A 19507-nucleotide genomic window follows, 5' to 3' on the forward strand; every position below is an offset into this window, starting at 1 on the left:
GCCACACTAAAAAGCTTTGGGATTCTCTGATGAGTTTAACGGATGCATGAGATAAGTAGTGAGCAGGAGTGTGAATGTGTGTGTGTGAGAGAGAGAGAGAGTGAATATGAGAGTGAGAGAGAGAGACAGAGACCCCAAGCGCATAAGATGGGAGCTGCTTGTTCGACACTATAGGCAATTATACCTCAGGAGGGACGATAATGACAGCCTCGTTGTAATGCTGTCAATCTCGCTGGTAAAATCACTCTGAAATGCCAATGCAATCCAGAAGTAGTCTAACACTGTTCTCCAATAGAAAATCTTAAGGGGTGACTGGCACCATAGTCACACTAATCCTGTTCTTGTGCCAGAAGGGAATACTGTCTGAATACCCAAACTGAGGAATAGAACTGTCTAGCTGAATCCATACAAACACAGACAACAGCACAAAATACCATGTACAGGTTCCAACAGAAATGACAAAGACTCTCACAAATCATACACTGGTAGGCTGTCATATCATATACACACAGGCTTTCAGAATAAAAAACAAAAATGAATAAAAAAAAAAAAATTCCTTCCCAAAAATGAAAGGCTATTTAAAAAAAGTTTTGTGTAGGATAACTATAGAGTACATGATTCAAATATTACTACAGGCACGCATTCACACACATAAAAGCAAAACACTCACACAGGGGGAGGTCATCAATGTGGTTACTGTTATAAGTTGTCAAAATCACAGCAGGATCTTCATAGTGGTCACGTTCACATTGTGATCAGAATTCTACTAGTCTGGATGTAATCCAGCTGCAGTGCGAGAATGGGAATAAGTAATGCAGACAGACGAGACACGTGTATAATTCCACAGATGGGTAACCAGGTGCCATGGAGGGCCAAGAGTAGACAGGTTTTCATTCCAACTAAACACTACACCAGGTGACTTCACTGATTAGTTCCTCCTCTCTGGTTTGAGGAGTGATAATCAATGAAATCACCTGGAGTAGTCTTTAGTTGGAATGAAAACCCACATGACTGCCCATCCTTGGCCTCTGCCCTGCATGACTCCTTTGCATAGACTGCAATGACAGCACCATTATGCAGGAACTAGCCTTGTCCTGTCAGCTGCACTCCCTCCTTTGGACCACATGCCACTTTCCCTGCTGTATAAGGGCCTCGCTATATAGTTAGACATGAGTGCAACTGAATAAAACAATGTGACGACAGAATGATATGATCATGCATAGTGGATGGTGACAAACAGATATGAGGCTCTCAATTTAGCAAGCCTCTGCTACTTTAAAACCCTGAGACATGTCCAGGGAAATGTCTGACAGGGATGGAGTGTGAGACGCAAGCTGTACAATGCCATATACCCTTAAGTACTTAAAACCTGAATAAAACCATCTTTCCTTCACAGGGTGTGTGTGTGTGTGTGTGTGCCACTTGATGCCATGCGGACAGAAGCAGCTGCGCTTGCACAGGAAGGTGGCTCTATCCATTAAGGGCCCTCTGCTGGGCCTAAATCATTGATACAGTCAACCAGCCCGGGCCTCCCGCTACATTAGAAGTTTACTTTTTAATGAACTCTCCCTGCCTGCTCTCCTCTCCTTCTGACAAGGCCTGTGCCCGCGACATCCTATATTATGTCAGACAAGCTCTCTCCACAAGCAGACACATTGCTGGTGTGAAACACAGGCTGAGGGTCATTCATGGGAGAAGAGGTGAACCAGAACAAAGGGGGGGGGGGGGGGGGGGGGGGGAGTTTAAAACATTACAACGGCAGCGGGGAAGATGCGGCCAAGAAAACATGATGACAGCGGCATCCGCTACATTTGATAGATCATAGCATACTTGCTGAGCGGGAGAGAACAAAACAACGCTGCGCTGATGAAAAATTAAGTCCAATTACCGTTATGTATATAAACAATATGTCAGCATTTGAGCAGCAACTCCTTAAATTTAACATCTAAGCCTGTGTGAAGACAGAGAGTTGGCTTCCAGACAGTGGGCTTTAAGTTAAAGAGTTGGGCATGGATATACAGTACAGATGGAAGTGAAGTAGGTAGAAGAGGTCGGGGGGTGCGAACGGTGGTACACAAAGTGAGTCAGACAGAGCTCACTGCAGGGGTCCTGCCCAAGTGCTGCCCAGCATCTACCTGCAACCCCCACAGAGCACTTCAAATCCAACCTCAGCACAAGCTTGTGCGTGTGTCTGTGTGTGTGGGATGCCTCCTACACACACAAACTTACACGCACACGCGGGCGGGACGGGCGCACACACACACACACACTGGAACGTGTCTCCTAACGAATGGCGGTGATTTAACACACCAGGACAGCAGTGGAGGCGTAAGCAGCTCCGCCCTCCCTGCCCCCCCTGCCGAGGAGCGCTGCAGCTCAGCAGAAGGGCCGCCAGGGGAAAGTAGGTCAGGCTGACCTCTGCGCTCGGCGTGTCAAACGTTCAGAGTGAGCTAAAGGGACAGGCCATGTCAGAGCACTGCTCCTCACAGCTGGGGAGGAGGAGGCACCCTGCGCACACGCTCAGAGACCCAAGGGAGCGAACTCCACGCACTCGGACATACACACATATACACAAGCATACACACACACACACACAGACCGGTTGTGACATGGGGATGAACACCAGGAACCAAGGGAGAGGGAGAGTCACACTGAGATCTGACGTGAATAAAAAAAAAACACACACACAGAACACACACACGTGCGCACGACCCACTCATATTTCTCACACGCAATATAAAGCGAGAAAGAGATATTAGTCTGGTTGAGAGTTTACTTTCATTCCTGAGATGAAGTGAAGGTCTGAGATGACCTAGAAGTGTTCTTGAAGTGTTAAGATTAAACTCCAAACGGAAGGGAACTTAAATGCGCTGGATTTGCAGCCTTAGTGATCAAAGTGTTCTCCCTTGCATTGCAGTGTGTGGGAAAACAGGCGGTGGTGAACGGTGTCAGAAACCCATCGGTTACATCACCATGACCTCCTCTACGGGAGCTTCTCATGAAGCAAAATATTACAAGCAAAAATGACTCATGAGTTCAATTTACATTTCCAATAAAGAGCAAGTCTGGGGAGAAAAGGAAAATGAGGTGCAGTAATAGGCCCAGACTAAGGCAAGGTTAGTTTAGGTGACATCTGATTCAGTCTACCTAATCACGGTACCCCTCCAGTTTTACGTTTAGCCCATTTTCTATGAAATCAACTTGTCTTTTCACATTAACAATGAAAGAGAAGAGAGACTGCACCACAGGGCTTTTAGAGTAAAAAACAGCCTTGTAAAAAAATTATAGAGGCCCGTGATGCCACTTCTAATATTTAGTATCTAGTGTTGAGTTTCTATAAAGAATAAAGGAGAATGACAAACCAGACAAACCAAAGTAAACATCCATGCAAGCAGGGTAGCTCGGAGGACAGGACCTCTAATTGACCTGCCGGCAAGTCTGAATGACTGAGGCCAATAAAAACAGTTGAGCCACTGTGCTGAGATGCCTCCAATCTGGTCAAAAATATACAGGTGTGATCTCTCGGACTGAGTGAGTGAGTGAGTGAGTGAGTGAGTGAGTGAGTGAGTGAGTGAAAGAAAGAAAGAAAGAAAGAAAGAAAGAAAGAAAGAAAGAAAGTCAGACAGAAAGAAAGTCAGACAGAAAGAAAGACAGACAGAAAGAAAGACAGAAAGAAAGAGAAAGAAAGTCAGACAGAAAGAAAGACAGAGGGAAAGAAAGACAGACAGAAATAGAGAAAGAAAGACAGAGGGAAAGAAAGACAGACAGAAATAGAGAAAGAAAGACCGAAAGTCAGACATAAAGAAAGACAGAAAGAAAGTCAGACAGAAAAAAGAAAGAAAGAAAGAAAGAGCAAACGAGTGACGGCAAGGCGCAGTAGGAAGGACAGAGAGCAGGCAGACAACAAAAGGAAACCGGAAGTGAAGCGGCAGAGATAGCACACAGGTAGATTAGTGTATTTTTAGGCCTTTGTTACTTCATAGCAGACCCTGTGACATGCCCACCAACACAGAACATACACCTCAGCCTCAGGGATCTGCACCGGGGCCACGGAATGTAGCACCTTCACTGTCTATTTGTGGTGGGTGTGGGAAGGCGTGTGGGATGCCACAGCATTCACTCGGCAAGGCACCACTTTTTAAAAACACACACACACACACGCACACACACACAAACGCAAAAGGTGTGAACTTGAGTTTGTCCGGGTGCAATCACCAGATGATTTAATCCTGTTAGCTACGTGAAGAGCTGTGACCCTAAGGCCATCGAAACGAGGCTCTTCTGACTGATTGCATGAAGACCCACTGTGTGATAAAGGAGGAGTGCCAGGATAAGCTTCACTTTCAACATTTTGAACACCTTAAAACCGCCATCACCCCCTGTTTCGCAACACACCTACACAACATGTACGACACCAAAGGCATGAGACATTCCTGAAAGAATCCCCACAGTGGCAGCATTTAGAGTCGCCCGTCTCCTGCCATTTCAAATAATGTAGCTGTCAAACAGGTTTTCTTGGGCTTTGATACACAAGACAGAGGACAGCACTCTGTTCCGTGATCAACTTTACTGTCGCATGCATGTGCGTCTCCCTATAGCCACATCAAACCAGCCAAATCCCACCCACTTTGCCATGATGACATTTCACTGACTAATACCAGTGCTTGAATATTATGTAGGCTAGGTTTAGACAAAAATAATGAAAGAAAGCTCCCACAGAAGTCATGTTTAGGCCTATGTAGCATTTATTCAAGCGTTATCGACTAGAGTGACCCCTCCCCACCACCACAGACGTACTGCCAGACTCGAGAAGCAGCCAACACACGCCGCCCAACACACCACAAAGCTCTCTCGCATCCAGCTAAGCTACCGAGAGACCCAAAGCCCACACTTGAAAACGCATGAAGTCAACTATAACGATTTTCAACGTGATTTTTTTTTTTAAACCGTCTTCAAAGGCATTTGATCTGCCTCCCTTGGCATCTAGTAGCAATGTGTTGGCATGTTAGGTTTTAAACCCCTTACGCTCTGATCTTTACTCACTTGTATGTAGTTTTAATAAAACATGAACAGTTTGCCTGCCTGCTGCAGAAAAATGTATACCAAGGTGAAATCTGTAATAAATATAACAACCCTATTACGCCATGCTAAGAGAGCACTAGCTCCACACGATGTCAAGACAAAAGCAAGTGGGCAAACTAGAAAAAAAAAAAAGATCACTAACTTTTGCTATCTAGACCCAGGTCATCTGGTGTAGCACATTGAGGTATTATAGTAATTAAAACTCAACAGCCACTTCTGCAAAGGGAGATGACACTATGGGGAAATTGTTTCTTTTTTTTCCTCCCAACAGTGAGCATTTGGCTAAATTAAACCCATTTTTCATTGGCGGGCTCATATAATGAGGGCAATACATGCATAAAGAAATTAGCTTGATAAGCGATTACATGCGTGGACTCAACAAGGACACAATATCAGTAGTCATAGTAAAAACGGTGCAAGAAAAATCTGAACTTTCAGGGGCATCATTCTCTCTGCAATAAAGAGATGCCTAGACTTTATGTAAAAGGTTTACCTAAGGATTTTGTTGAAGAGTTTTGCTACAGACAAAAGCACATTACAATTAAAAATACAGAGCTGTGAGAGGCTGGCTACACCCACTGAGGAACCACTAGAGCTGACAACCAAGGTCATTTGTTTGCATCGGCTTCTACAGGTAGATTGTTTCCAGAGGGCGACTCCACACTTCCAAACAGGAGAAAGGGTTCAGGGGTTAGGCAGGGGAGGTTACAGGTTCAAAATGTGCTTCATCAGCACAAGAGGGACATCTCGGATGGGTGTGTAAGGGGAGACATTTATTTTGGACCGATTACGACAAAGCTAACAGAACTCTACAATGCCACTATGCTATTCCTGACAACTTGAGTCTATATTGGCCTGAGCCATCTACACATTGACCAAAGCAATCTAAAAAAATGTCTTTGCAAACCCAGAGTAATGGTAATATCTGAGGTTCCTCGTCCATTCTGACAGCATGTGAGATCCTCTGCAGTAAAGCAATCCAATTTTTCTGCAAAGTAATTTTGCTGAGGGTAATCCAAGGATACTGCATCCTATAGTGCTCAGACAATAGGCTGAGCCAACACAAAACCCCCATAGTTCTCTAGTGGCATATAAGAAGTTTATGAATGCTGCACCAAGGATGTTCCCTTTTCAACAGAAGCAGCGGGGTTAGAGACCAAAAACTCCAATAGAAGTGTTCTGAACTCAATCTCAGTCAGACACACACACCCCAGGCCCGGATTAACACAGTGTGGTGCCCTAGGGTGAAGTCACTTGAAGTGCCCCCCTCCGTCCAAAAAAAAGTGAAATTTACTATGCCAATAAAGATCATAGATTTACATTAACTTAAACAGTATAGGCTCAACACTCATACTGCAGACAACTGTAAGACAATGTACTAACCAACAAATTACTTTACACCATAGATTGACTTGAGCCTACAAATGCCATTTTAGGCTTTACACACAGAGCTATACTGTATCAAATTTGAATGCAACTCACATCAAAGACATCATGCTAAAAATCATTGTTTCCACCCTAAATTTTCAAAGGCCTGAATGAAGACTAAATGCCAAACCATTAGAGAGCATGACTAAAAAAACATAATACAAAAAAAAAAAAAAAAATCATTAAAAAGACATCTAATGCAACTTCAGCACCACGGACAAGGCCCCACATACCACCAAACAGAGCAAGTTCAATAACTGTAGCAAACAAAAACTTCAGGTGAGTTGATGTGACAGTGGGAACTGCAGAAGGTGAAAGGAGAAGCACATTGAGACAATGGGCCTGGACTTTTGCCCAGACCAGCCCACCACAATCGGCCGGACACCAACCATTCTTGCTGGTGATTTCACAATACAACACGCCGGTTATTTAATGTGAGTTTGTTTAACGTGGCACGGCTTCCCGGTTGGGTGGGGTTCGCATTTTTAAGCACTGTGATTGGCTCGAAGGTCCAAACACCGCCCAGTCGGCAAAGTTGGTGTAAAAACTAACCAAACCAGTTGTTTAAGCCACCAAATTTTGACTGCTCTGTATTTATTTTTTCAGAACCTAAACGCGCGTTTTGTTGTCAGATTCACTCCCGGATTGACGTTCCAGTGCGTTCCGGCCCCATGAGACCCTCGGACTCTGTTTATAGAATAGAAAAAGTGGCCCACCGGGAAGTCTCCCGGTAGTCCGGATGGCCAGTCCATCCCTGAATGTATTGCAATGCGTAGGCTATTAGAAATTATGGCTGTTATAAGCATCACAAACCGCGCATCCAGTTCAAAGAGAAAACCTTTCCACAAGCATCAACTCGACCAGTTCGTTCTTCACTCTTTTGAGTTGTAAAAAAGATCTCTCACCCTTACAGTTAGTAACAGGCAGGTTAAGAAAAGCCTGACTGAGGCGGACACACTTGGGAAAGTAGTTTTCAGTCTACCTTTTCTTAGCAGCTCCTCTGGTGAATGGGTTTTCTCTTACCGCACAAAATGCTTGAACTGGACAAATTCAAATGTGATGGGGAGGCGGGGGGGCACCTACACACAATCAAGATACTTTCTCTTTATGCATATTCTTTTTTGGTATCAAAGGTTAATTTTGGCCGTGTATATGCATTCCCCCCAGAGAGTAGGCCTAATATAGGGCTGGGCGATATGGACAAAATCAAATATCACATTTTTTTTGACCAAATACCTCGATATCGATATTGCAACAATATTGTAGGGATGACTATTGGTGCTTTCACAAAACATTTACACAATGAGATTTTTGATAAATAATCATTAGTAATGTGGATATAATGACTAAGTGGGTAAAGGCAAATAATAGAACAGCTAGAACAGTCTGGTAAGTTCAGAAAATGACATCACTTTACTGTAATGCAGCCTTTAAAATTAGGAATAGACAACACTTATGCCATATCACGATATTACGATATCCAAAATCTAACCTCATATCTAGCCTCATATCACGATATCAATATAATATCGAGATATTGCCCAGCCCTAGCCTAATATATAAAGAAAATATGACAAAGCTTATAAAGGTATAATTGTGGTTTGAATGTGTGGTGCCCCCCCGACAAGGCAAATTGGCTGGTGCCCCCAGGCACTCGCCCGATGCGATATATGGATAATCCGGCCCAGATGCACCCACATCCGCTTCTCTACCTGCTTTGTTGCTTTAAGGCCAACCTTGGAATGGATCTGCAGAAATTCTAGAAAAACCTTCTGCATTATTTTCTAGGTACACTCGAAGGTTACAGCCCTGGCTTGAATGCTACATTTGAAATTTGAGCATTCTCCTGACAAACTGGGAGGCGGTCACTGCAGATTTGAAAAGCTGTGGGGAAAAAATTCACTTAATGTAACACTGACTGACAGGTCACACTACAACAAAAGACCTGAGCCACTCACATGAAGCCTCTTTTGATCACAGTCCTTCAGAGAGCTTTCTGTCTCTTCCTCTCTCTCTCTCTCTCTCTCTCTTCCTCTCTCTCTCTCTCGCTCGCTCAGAGCCAAACCACACACAGTCAAAGGGCTTTCCACAACCTCTGGTGTTGCTCCACTCACTATACTACTGCACAGTGCAGCAGCAGAACCCAGGAGGCTACAGCCTAGAGAAAAGCTCAAATTATTGCACTACAACAAGACCTCTCACAGTGATGAGCATGGCTCTATTAAGTGGATTATTTCAGAACATCTCTGACCTTCGACAGTGTTGTCAATGGCAATGAACCAAGCAGAGTTAAGGAGAAATGATGATGGGCACAGACCTCTTTGGAAATTGGCAGGATTGAGTGATATAGAAAACACTATTCAACGGCAAACTGGTCGATACAAAATAGAAGACCAGGCTGGAACAAAAGGTTTTAAAAGACATGGCAAGACCAAAATCAAATCCAGAAAATACAAGCAACATCCACCGGAAGAAACAGGCCTATCTACACCTCCATACTCAGTACGTAAACTCATCACAAGTTATGTCTGCCTAGAGGAAACAAAAACAATTGACAGATTTTCAAATGGGGGGGAAAAAACACAGCACATACTGTATGCTTGGCCACTCGAGGCAAACTGGGAAACTGCAACAGACTGACAATATCAGCAAAGAGATGCTTTCCACAGTACTGTAAATTGAGTCTGGTTCTCCGAGCAACGCAGGCTTGCACTTTTCTCCTGTGCTACACGGCGCACTTTTTCTCTCCCTTCCTCCTTCTCTGCAGAGGCAGCGCAAGGCCATGAAAGATTGGAGGCAAAGTGACGTCCTCCAGTTTATCCTCCCTGAAAGCCTTCGCATGCTCTCAGTTCCACATGAGGGATCTGATGAAAGCCGTTTGTCAGTACGCCACTTAATTATCAGCCAGAAGAAGAGCCTCTGATGCTATCCTCTGACAATGGCTCACAGCAGCCTGCTGACTACAGTGCCCACTAACAATGAAGAACTGACTGCAGCTTCTAATGGTGACGGGGTAGTGCCAACTGGCCACTTAAGAGTTAGACAAATTAAGTACAGGCACAGCAAGCCTTTTCTGTGCTATTCCCACATGTGTCCTTTGCTTTGTAGGCTTAAGTAGCAAGGAGCAAATATTATATCTAAATACAAAAACTGTACAATATGGTATTGGGAAGATGAAATACAAAACAGAATAAGTCCTACTGAAAATTCATTACATCTGGTAGAGGAAAACAAAGACATTTTGACCTTTTATTTTTCCTGCATGTCTACACAAACATTATAGAGCTTGTGCTGCTGCTCAATAAGCACATTATCATCAGCATGCAAATAAAATAAGACATAGTCCCATGCACTCCTTAACCTTCTATCTTGGCACAGTCATATTCATTTGACTGCTGACTGTTGAAAAACAAATAGTGACTATATAGGCTACCTGTATTATTTCTGTGCAGACTGAAAAGCCAAAACAGCATTCCATTAATTTGAATCTACTTGAGGAGCCCAAATAGAAACTCTAACATTAGAATGAAAAATGAAATATGAATGAAATTTCATATTCCCTGTCATAATGAGGGAAATGACATGTCAGTCATGACTGAGCACCACTAAGGGCAGGACTTAGGTTCTTGCGATTGGGGCTGAACCGTGCTTGGTTTGCCTGGTCCTGTGGAATCTACTCCCAGTCCCATACAGGCTGGAGTGTACATCCCTCAAGGAGGCTGGGTGTTCAGCTGCACGAAGTGAAGACCAGATGGATAAGAAAAGGGGCCTTATTTTCTTATTCAGTTGTGTTCTTGTCACGCAACTCTCACTCGGTAACGGAAAGGGGACAGACAGAGCTTTCTGAAGAGGTCACTAATAGACTGCAGTGTGCACTGTGAGACAGCATTTACTGCGATCATCTCCAGACTCTGAAAACAAGAGGCCTGAAGGCCACGATATAAGCGGAGAAAAAAGGTAAGCTATTTACCATCATCCATATTAATCTAGACAAATCACACTTGATGAGATCAGATTCTCAGCCTTTCATTAGCAAAGTGCATTGCATGTCCATGATAGACACAGAGTGATGACTCAGCCCTGTATGCAACATAGGTAGGTTGGGTTCCCCGCAATAACCTGTCTGCAGGGAGCATATCCACAAAGGAATGGCAAGAGAGGCAACGCCTCGTTTTTAAATCTCTGCTCTCACTAACAACCTCTGAGAAAAGTCCAAGAAAAGCTTTTTTCTGTTATACGTATTAGATTTGATTCCCTTCTGAACAGGAATCACAGACCCCCCCTATAGTCCATTAGCCAAGTTAATGCAGAGCCGCCAGACTTGCTGACCCATAAATAATACATTGCAGTGGTCAAGAGAGGCCAGACACCTCCATGCACCCCTTCATCCCTCTACACGGCCACATTAATGGACTAATTCAGATGCAATTAACTGGTGGGGAGAGGCTGTGGCCTTGCGGCTGGTGAAGCACAGGCTGAAGGGCTCACAGCCAGGGCTAGGATTACAATCACTATGAGCACACACAAACACACACGTACACACACACACAAACCATTTACATACTACTAGAAAGGAGCCAACACATTTGTCGTAACACAGAATGTAGCCTTCACCATCAGATATCAAAAGCAAAAAGAAAATTGATGAATATCATTCACACTAGTCATTATGTTTATTAATAGAAACACTGTTTGTATAGTGGCCCAAGGCTACACATTTATTTCAGCCTCCTTTGTTTCACCTAATACTGTCCACCAATAAAACACCATCAATGCTTTTATCCTGAGCACCTTGCCTATAGCCAACATCAGCGTCAGAGGACGAAGGCTGAAATGCTTACACAGCCCCTCGTTCTGAAATTCTATTTCATCGGTTTATTTTTGATGTTTGTTAATGCAAGTTTCATTCAATAAATTAGCTGCAGAAACCTGCGCTTTGAGAATGCGACATTGACAAACGAGCAATTACAGGAGCGATATTCACGTGTCACATCCGTGGCCGGTGTGACCTGCGATTAGCCTCGCTGATGCTGAATGTGAGATGTGAGAGCTGTGCCTGTCAATACAGGCGCCTGGGAAGGCTGCGCGGCCTGCTCTGGCATGTCATCCATCACTGGTTCCACTCCGCTGCCACAGCTGTGTCACTGTCCCCCTCTCACAGACCGCTGACCCCACTGAGGACGCACCAACAGGATGATCAAATATCACTCTGGGAGAAGAAACAGCCATCCTGCTCCACTGACAGGGCAGAGGACAAAAAACACTTTTCCTACATATCTTCTGCCACGGTGACATCTTTATCAATAAGCACAGCATTTAAAGCTAGGCAGCAGCAGTGTTTTGTGAAGACATACGGCTGCTCTGCTATCACTCCAAAAAGCAGAGATTGTGAACGGCAGAATGACGCCATTAGCTGTGGGCAACTGACACAAAAGGTGACAGGGGTTAAGTAATTACCAGAGTAGAGAGAGGATGGATTAAAACAAAGATGAAATGAAACGACAATGGCCAGGCGTATTCTCATGATAATTACTTGCCATGCAGATTTTATCAGCATGCCAATCAGGACAAGTCTACTCCTTTTTAAAATTCCTATCAGATGTGAATGACTGTCTGGATGCAAGGCTCCAAGGCTGAGCTCCCAGTCACTTTAACTGCATACTCAGTGGAGGGCTTACCTCAGTCAGGCTACAGGCCTTTGGTCAAATCAGCAGTCTCAGGTTGCCATAGACTTCCTAAAAGATCTTTCTGCAACCACTGCTAATTAGTCCTGCAGCCTTTTCCCCTTTCATTTCCAAAAAGGAAACATTGCTTGCACGCTAGAATGCTGGCAGATAAATTAGCTGCAAGCTTCACAGGAGGCAACTGTTCTATAGGGAGAGCAGGCTACCTTAATTATGGATATTATTAATTACATTAGAGAAAAGGAAAAAAAAATCAATCACATTCATACAAAACGTTTTTTTTCTTGTTTTTTAATCATTCATTCTTTCGTTGAGACTTTTATGAAAATTATATTTTATGTATAGATGGAGCCGGTGGCAGCAGTAGCTGGTCTAACCCAGCTTAGGTGGATTTAACGGACAGATTCAGTGTTAAAGGCGGATTCCAAGGACTGGGCTCTATTTATAGCATGCAAAATTCATCATGGCTCAGCGCCCCCTACCACCCCATTCCCCCCCTCCTTGTCAGGGCAAAAATCAGTGCACCTACAAGAGGACATGCTTATGTTTCACTCTAACAACAACAGTCCAAGCACAGACATAGAATTTGAAATAAAATGGAAGCATTGGCTTTCACAATTGGGTTTCACAAAATTCATCATCAGTTCACGGAACCTCTCACTATTATGAAGTTCTTGCATACAATGCATTACTCAAAGGCTACAGACAACCAAGTATGAAAATGAGAAAGGGCAAAAGGCCACACACTGGGAAAACGAACTTAACTTGGGGAAAACAAAGTGCAAGTTTCATCTAAATCTTTCTAGCCATGAAACGATGACTACAGCTTCATTTTTCCCTTCAGAAGAACCTGAGAACTAGCTAATGCTTTTTCCAGTTATGCGAGTTGTTTTTAAAAGTGCCTCAAATTCCTTGCAGTTCATAACTTTAACTATGACACCAGGGTGATTTTCTTGCCCAACTGTCTCCACTTCAGGCCTCAGATCTGTGACAAAGCAGGGGCACGGCCTGTTGGAGGTGATGATCTCAGTCACCACATAAACGGATAGTTCTGGAGAAGGCATAGAAATATAGAACCTCCCCCCTTTCCCCTGTTATTAAAGACTCGTATAGGTCTCAGTAACGCCAGTCAACCAAATATTTCAGTCTACTCTATAGTCCACATATCCTGACTCTCCAAAAGAAACAAAAACCTAGCACTAACTAAGCAGGGGACAAGAGGAAAGCTAGCTACTCAACACCTCTAGGCTATACTGTAACGTATCCAACTTCCTCCGTCTCTCATATTTCTTCAGTAACTGGATGCCTAAATAATATAGACTAAGAGATGAAGTGTTTTCACAAAGGAGCTGTAGCTGTGACTCAGCAAGTGTCCAGAGATCAACAGCCCATCCTTGTCCGGTGTTATCTGCGTTAGAAATGAATCTTAAAAAGAAGAAGAAAAAATTGCGGCAGCACAAGTGGTGTGTCTCTGCCAGTGAGTCAGGTATCGACTTTGTTTAACAGATCTCATTATCACAGAGGAGGAAGCACACTGAATCAATTGATGACTGTGGCCAACAGCTTTTACAATAGGCTGCCACATCTCACTTTGTGAGCAAAAAGAGCAGATGGGAGGAAGCCCTTTAGGTTTAATGACTGTTTAAAAAGATAACAGAAGCCAAAGATATTGGGGATGAACTGTGAGGTCGTGGCCACGAGCGTCAAAAAGACAGATACAGTTTAATATAAAATTTAAGCCAACATCTCTGCATAGGCCTGCAGGCCACAAGAGGCAGCTTTAGAGCCCTGAGGCCTTTTATGTTCTCCACTGCAGTCAGCTCTTCACTCAGCGGAGTGTGGGGACAGCGGCTCCTGCCAAAATGTATCCGAGCCAAGGCCTGCCAGCCTGCTCTCCCCGCCCACTCTGAGGGGCAGAGCGTGAGCGGCGGGGCGCCGGTAGGCGGGCGCAAGGTGAGGCTGGTGGGCGGGTGGCCAGGCTGGAGCTTCCTGACACGGGAACCCGCCTCACAGCAGGATCAAACCGGCTGCCGAGTGAATCACTACCCCTCCCACCACCTGACAAAGTCAGCGCCGGGCCAGCACACAGCCACTTCTGCTGTCTCTACAATTATCAAGCAATCCGGGGTGAGACGAAAATGCTAAAAATACTACTGTACCACTCAGTCACTCACTCAGATTGTATCTCAACTAGGGTTCGCATCATACTGGACTTTGATACAAAATGAGAAAATATGTTCTTGAAAAAAAAAAGATCATATCTTGGGATAGAGGTGGGGTGGGGGGTTACAAAAGGAGCAGTGTGGCTCTCTAAATATGTATCTGTGCTGCTGAATAATTCAATATCAGCAAAGCGTTTAAAATTTAAATGCTTGCTTTACGGCGTAATGATGATACAGGCTAGGGAAGCAGATGGAGGTATCAGAGAGACTAGTACCGAAGCAATTTTACACTTTCAGATTCCAGGCCCTGCAAACCTAGGCTTGAGGTGGGAGATAGGGCAGGGAGCGCAAATGCTCATACCTGACCGATCACATTTAAATAAGCAACAGGAGCAGGGATTTTCTGAGCTGTAGCTAGTCACTAGTGAGAAGCAGGAACATTATCTCCAGAGTAAATAATGTCCTGGAGGACCAGTAGCTCCCCAAATCGCTTCTTAAAAAATAGAAAACTGCTCCAGGCTGCTATTATTAAGCCTCCGATCCAATGGGAAGTCGAACCTTTGATCTGTTTAGGGTACTGTGTATTTGCATTTTATAATGAGATCAAAGAGGCAAGGTCCAGGGCCCCTGCAGAAGGCAGCGCTGTGCCCCATCTCTGCACACTGGACGATTTGCAGACCAAAGCTACATTTCCCTATTAACAAGATCATGTAAGAGCTGTGGACCTAAGTGAAAATGCAGTGGGAGATTCGATGTTTGTCAGGCAATCAACAGCAGCCTACATTATTTTCCTGCTAATTTTCTTCGCTGCACACAGGTGTGGAAAAGAAAAAAAAGAAAATCATGCCAGTAGCAACAATCTCTTCAACAGTTAAAGTTCAAGAGCAAACATTTCAAGCATTTTTAAACTGGTTGAGAATTGCTCCAGATTTTTTTTGGCATTCTTCACCTGGAAGCAATGCAGAGGGGATTTTACACACTTTGCCTGAAGTGAGCCTGCAAGGAGCCGGGAGAAGGTTAGAGAAGAGCATGGAGGCCACCGTTTGTGTGTGTGTATATATGTGCAGACTGTCTCTCGAATACTGTTGCCAAGGGGACTTATAATAGAAAATATAAGAGACAAGAAATCACACACATTCTACCTCTATCTCTGGCTGAGCTGAGACGAGCAGAGTTTCACTGTCACCAACTGTGGGTGCTCACATCTGCCAAGGCCACACGTTTTCAGAGGGCCTGATCAGATTAGGCCAAGGTTTGTAGCATGATTATAAATCTGTTTTGCAAACAGAGATTTCCAATCTCTGCAGATAACAAGAGCTTTTGCACAGACCGGGTGAGCAGTAATCCTCTAATATCCATACATTTAATGCTTTTACACTGAGGTTTATACATGTCGCACAAGGCTCAGTGCTAATGCATGTCAGAGCTTCAGGTTGAGCTGGGAAGAGGAGGGCTGGACACAATCAGGAGGGGTTAAGACATCCATGCAGATCAGGCAGAGGGGTTGATTGCTTTAAATTCATTAGCCAGTGCACTGGCAGCATCCAGTATGAAGGTATTATTCTAGCAAAACACCTGAGAACTTGCATGTTAGAATTAACACTCACAGAAAATATTCACACACCAGTGTCCTAAATCTGAATTCACAGAAAGGATTTACAAAAGTGCAAGTCACTATTTGCTACAGTGGGCTAAGTGACTGTGTGAACCATCAGAAGAGACGTTTAAAGCAGCTATTTCCTATTTGTTCCTGGTGATCTAAAAACATTTTCACTGCTTTCATCATATAAAACCCATGTGAGGTATGTTTTATCATCTTTAAGTAGTTATCATAAGATATTATTGTTGGATTTGGTTAGTTAAAAGTTGGCTACTAGACTGACGCATTCAATTCTCATGGAAAGAATGTCTTGCCAGACTCCATTGAAAAGTCTGGCAATTTAATGTTCAATGTTCAATTCAATGCATCAGCAAACAATACATACATTGTAGAACATCACTTATGTATCACTAGGGACCACTGGAAAATTCAGCATAAAAGGATTCACCAAGCAGCATATATTTCACTGAAATCTTCACCGGCTATTCCCTTACTCTTCTACCCCACCCGCCCACCATGGTATATGTTGGTGGAAGAAGACTACAGGAACAGCCCGCCCCAGCTCTCTCCTTGCAGTGTCTTGAAGCCACAGTGTGCAAAAGTAGCATGCAGATTTGCAATTTGTGACGTGCAAAATGCCATCTGAGAGTTTGCAACAGCAGATTATAAAAGATGTAATCACAGAGTTGTGCTTGTACTTGAAAAATATATTCAAGAGAAAAAATACATTTGGGCAGATATATAATACATTTGCAGCTTCATTACATTCATTCAATTTTTTTTGAAAGGATAAATTCTAACATGCAAGTTCTCAGGGTTTCTTGCTACAATACCTTCGTTATCCAGTCAGTGTCAAACTCATAATCTCAGAAACTGACCCACAGCCAAAAGCCTTGATGGCATTACAAGTCTCATGTGTGCTAAGCATTCCTGACAGGCAGAAAGACACATCCTCCTAACCTTGAGGAGAGACAGGATTGTTCCCATTTACCTTTTAATCTCAGAAGAGTCCTCAGGGGCAGCTCCCATTGCCTGTAATGGCTTTGACTGACATGGAAGGGACTGACAAAGATTGATATGAACTATGGCACAGCGGAGACAGATTATCAGAAAGACGTGCAGTATGTTCCATTGTGGAAAAGTGCTGCAAACAAAAGTTAATGTATACCAACTTAGTATATATTTTTGGAAATATGGGGTAGCGAAAAACCTGGTATCTGGAGGATGAAATATCCTTAGGCAATGTGGTAGGTCTTTAAGCAGAAGTCATGTTTGCCTTACAGAGAACAGAGGGGTATGGAAGCTATGAAGCTAGTTAAACTGTACAGGTCCACAAGACTACATATTTAGACAACCTGCAAAATATTAATCAAAAGTGCCTCAGAGAGCTTGAGAGGGTGTAAGAAAGCACCATCTAATTGCTTGCTCATAGACGCTGGGCACATATTTCGCACTCTCGAAGGCGCCGTTCATATTTTTTGACCTTGATGAATTATCTGTTTTTATTGACAGCACTTATTGATATTTCTTAAAAGCGTGGGCTAATGGAGTTCTATTGAGATGATTAAATGAGTTGCTGGCGCCCGGATTAGCCTGGTCTCATCTCGCCGGCACAGCTTGCATTATCATACAGAGCAGACGCATGCGTGCGCTGAGTCCTAAATTCCTGCAACTGACATCTCCAGGGGAATAGAGGAGTGATGACTACATCCGACCTACATTCACCCCACCCAGGCAAGCTCGCTTCCAACTACTTACACACACACACACACACACACACACACACACACACTATAGGTGGATTCATATCATAGTCGTAGTCACAATGCAGTGGATATTACTCCTGCATAAATTTCACAGAATTACACAAATTCAATTAGGTGTACATGCTACTGCTCCTGAGACAGTCTCCACACATGTCTGAACAATTTAAAGCCAGACAGAGACACCTCACAGCCGTACAAGCTCCCACTGACCTCCTGACGGTTAAGAGAAAAATATTTCCCAGGCTTTAACAGAGACTTAGATCATTTAACAAATATTTGAAGACTTTGAGAGCACACAAAAACCATTAGGAACAAACTTAAGGCGACTGGAACCCATTCAGAGGCCCTGGGCAAGGAAACAGCATTACTGGAATTCATTCAAATGCCTTATGCAATGAAAAGATACTAAACACATACACGTAACAATATTACATAATTAGATATTTCAAACGAGTAGATTCTCAGAAAAAAACTATGGCAGGGAAAACCCCATATTAGTGAGAATTGAGAAAAAACTCTGACGCAGCTTGGAGCTAGTGAGCACATCATCAAACCGCTTTTTCAGTGTTTCCTGTGCTGTACAGCATCCTGGTTTGAGTGATGTGGTTTTTCACACTTTTAAATGTGAGGGGTATTTCTACAGTTGCAGCCCACATTTGGGCCAGAATCTGTTGATGTATGCAAGCCTTTACTAAACTAGAAAGCACTTGGAGAGCGCGAACCTCCACCAACGCTGAACAACTCTCCAACTTGCTGTTCCACCCAAACACATCAATCCTGTCACTCAGATTTTTTGACCCTGCAAACATACCCAAATGATTTGCAATCATCAAGTCTCTATCTCTGTTAGTTTCATTGCCATGGCAAAAAAAAAACATAATCGTCTAATGGTGGAAATCTCAGATCCGGAACATCACCAAAATCTAATGAATTGTTCGTTGGCCCAAGGCCTATCTGTCCACCAAATTTCATGGAAATCCATTCATATGTTTTTCAGATATCCTGCTGACAGACACAAAACAAAAAAAAACAAATTTACTACTAACTACTCTCTAACACTCTCTTACTAACAGGGGCAAAACTGTAGCTCAATGGGTAGAGCACAGTAGAGCATGGTACTAACCCTGGCAGGATTACCGGTTTGATTCCCACTGGGGCCACCCATTCTAAAAATGTATGCACTCATTGTACTGGAAGGCGCCAAATGGCATGTGTTATCGACAGATATTTTAGTAGGCTAGTCAGTCACATCCTCATATTTCTGAGCAATAAAGTCTGGGAGTATTCATAACTTTAAATATATAGTCCAATAAGTCCATAAGTCCACTTCACCCCACCTCAATTCTGACTTGCTCATACCTGTCCTCTAAGCACAAAGAAATATTAACAGTTTGACACATCAAGATGGATACAGACTGACCACTCTACAACTAGAACTGTGAATGCATCCTACATGCAGCAACAAGACAGTGGAGAATAATGTGGCAACCTTGTACCAATGTCTGTACAGAAAATGCCTTGTTCTGTGCACGGTTGAATTCAATGGCAAAAGGTAGGCACTACACAAAATACATTTGCAGGGCTGATGTCATTGCTAAGCTGAAAATGCTTATACACGTTGCATGAAGACATGCGGACTGACAGAAAATATGCTAAACTATGTTGTTGACAACTAAATAAGGAATGATAAAGGTAAAAGAGGAAACAAAGTTTGCAAAAAAAGAACAATTCATTTCCTTCCAAAGGGCCTTGCCACAAAACAAAAATCAAACCATTTATAATGAT

At 43.4% G+C, this 19507-nt stretch overlaps 1 protein-coding gene across 1 annotated transcript in view; it reads right to left on the bottom strand.

Annotated features, from left to right (window-relative positions):
* Positions 1 to 19507, bottom strand: part of foxj3 (forkhead box J3) — a 68403-nt gene that overhangs the window by 20970 nt on the left and 27926 nt on the right. The window lies entirely within an intron of this gene.

Source organism: Centroberyx affinis, unplaced genomic scaffold (genome assembly GCF_046629955.1).
Source record: "Centroberyx affinis isolate AG114_WGS23_722 - 3 ecotype Tasmania unplaced genomic scaffold, CSIRO-AGI_Caff_v1 ptg001915l_1, whole genome shotgun sequence".
Lineage (NCBI taxonomy): Eukaryota > Metazoa > Chordata > Actinopteri > Beryciformes > Berycidae > Centroberyx > Centroberyx affinis.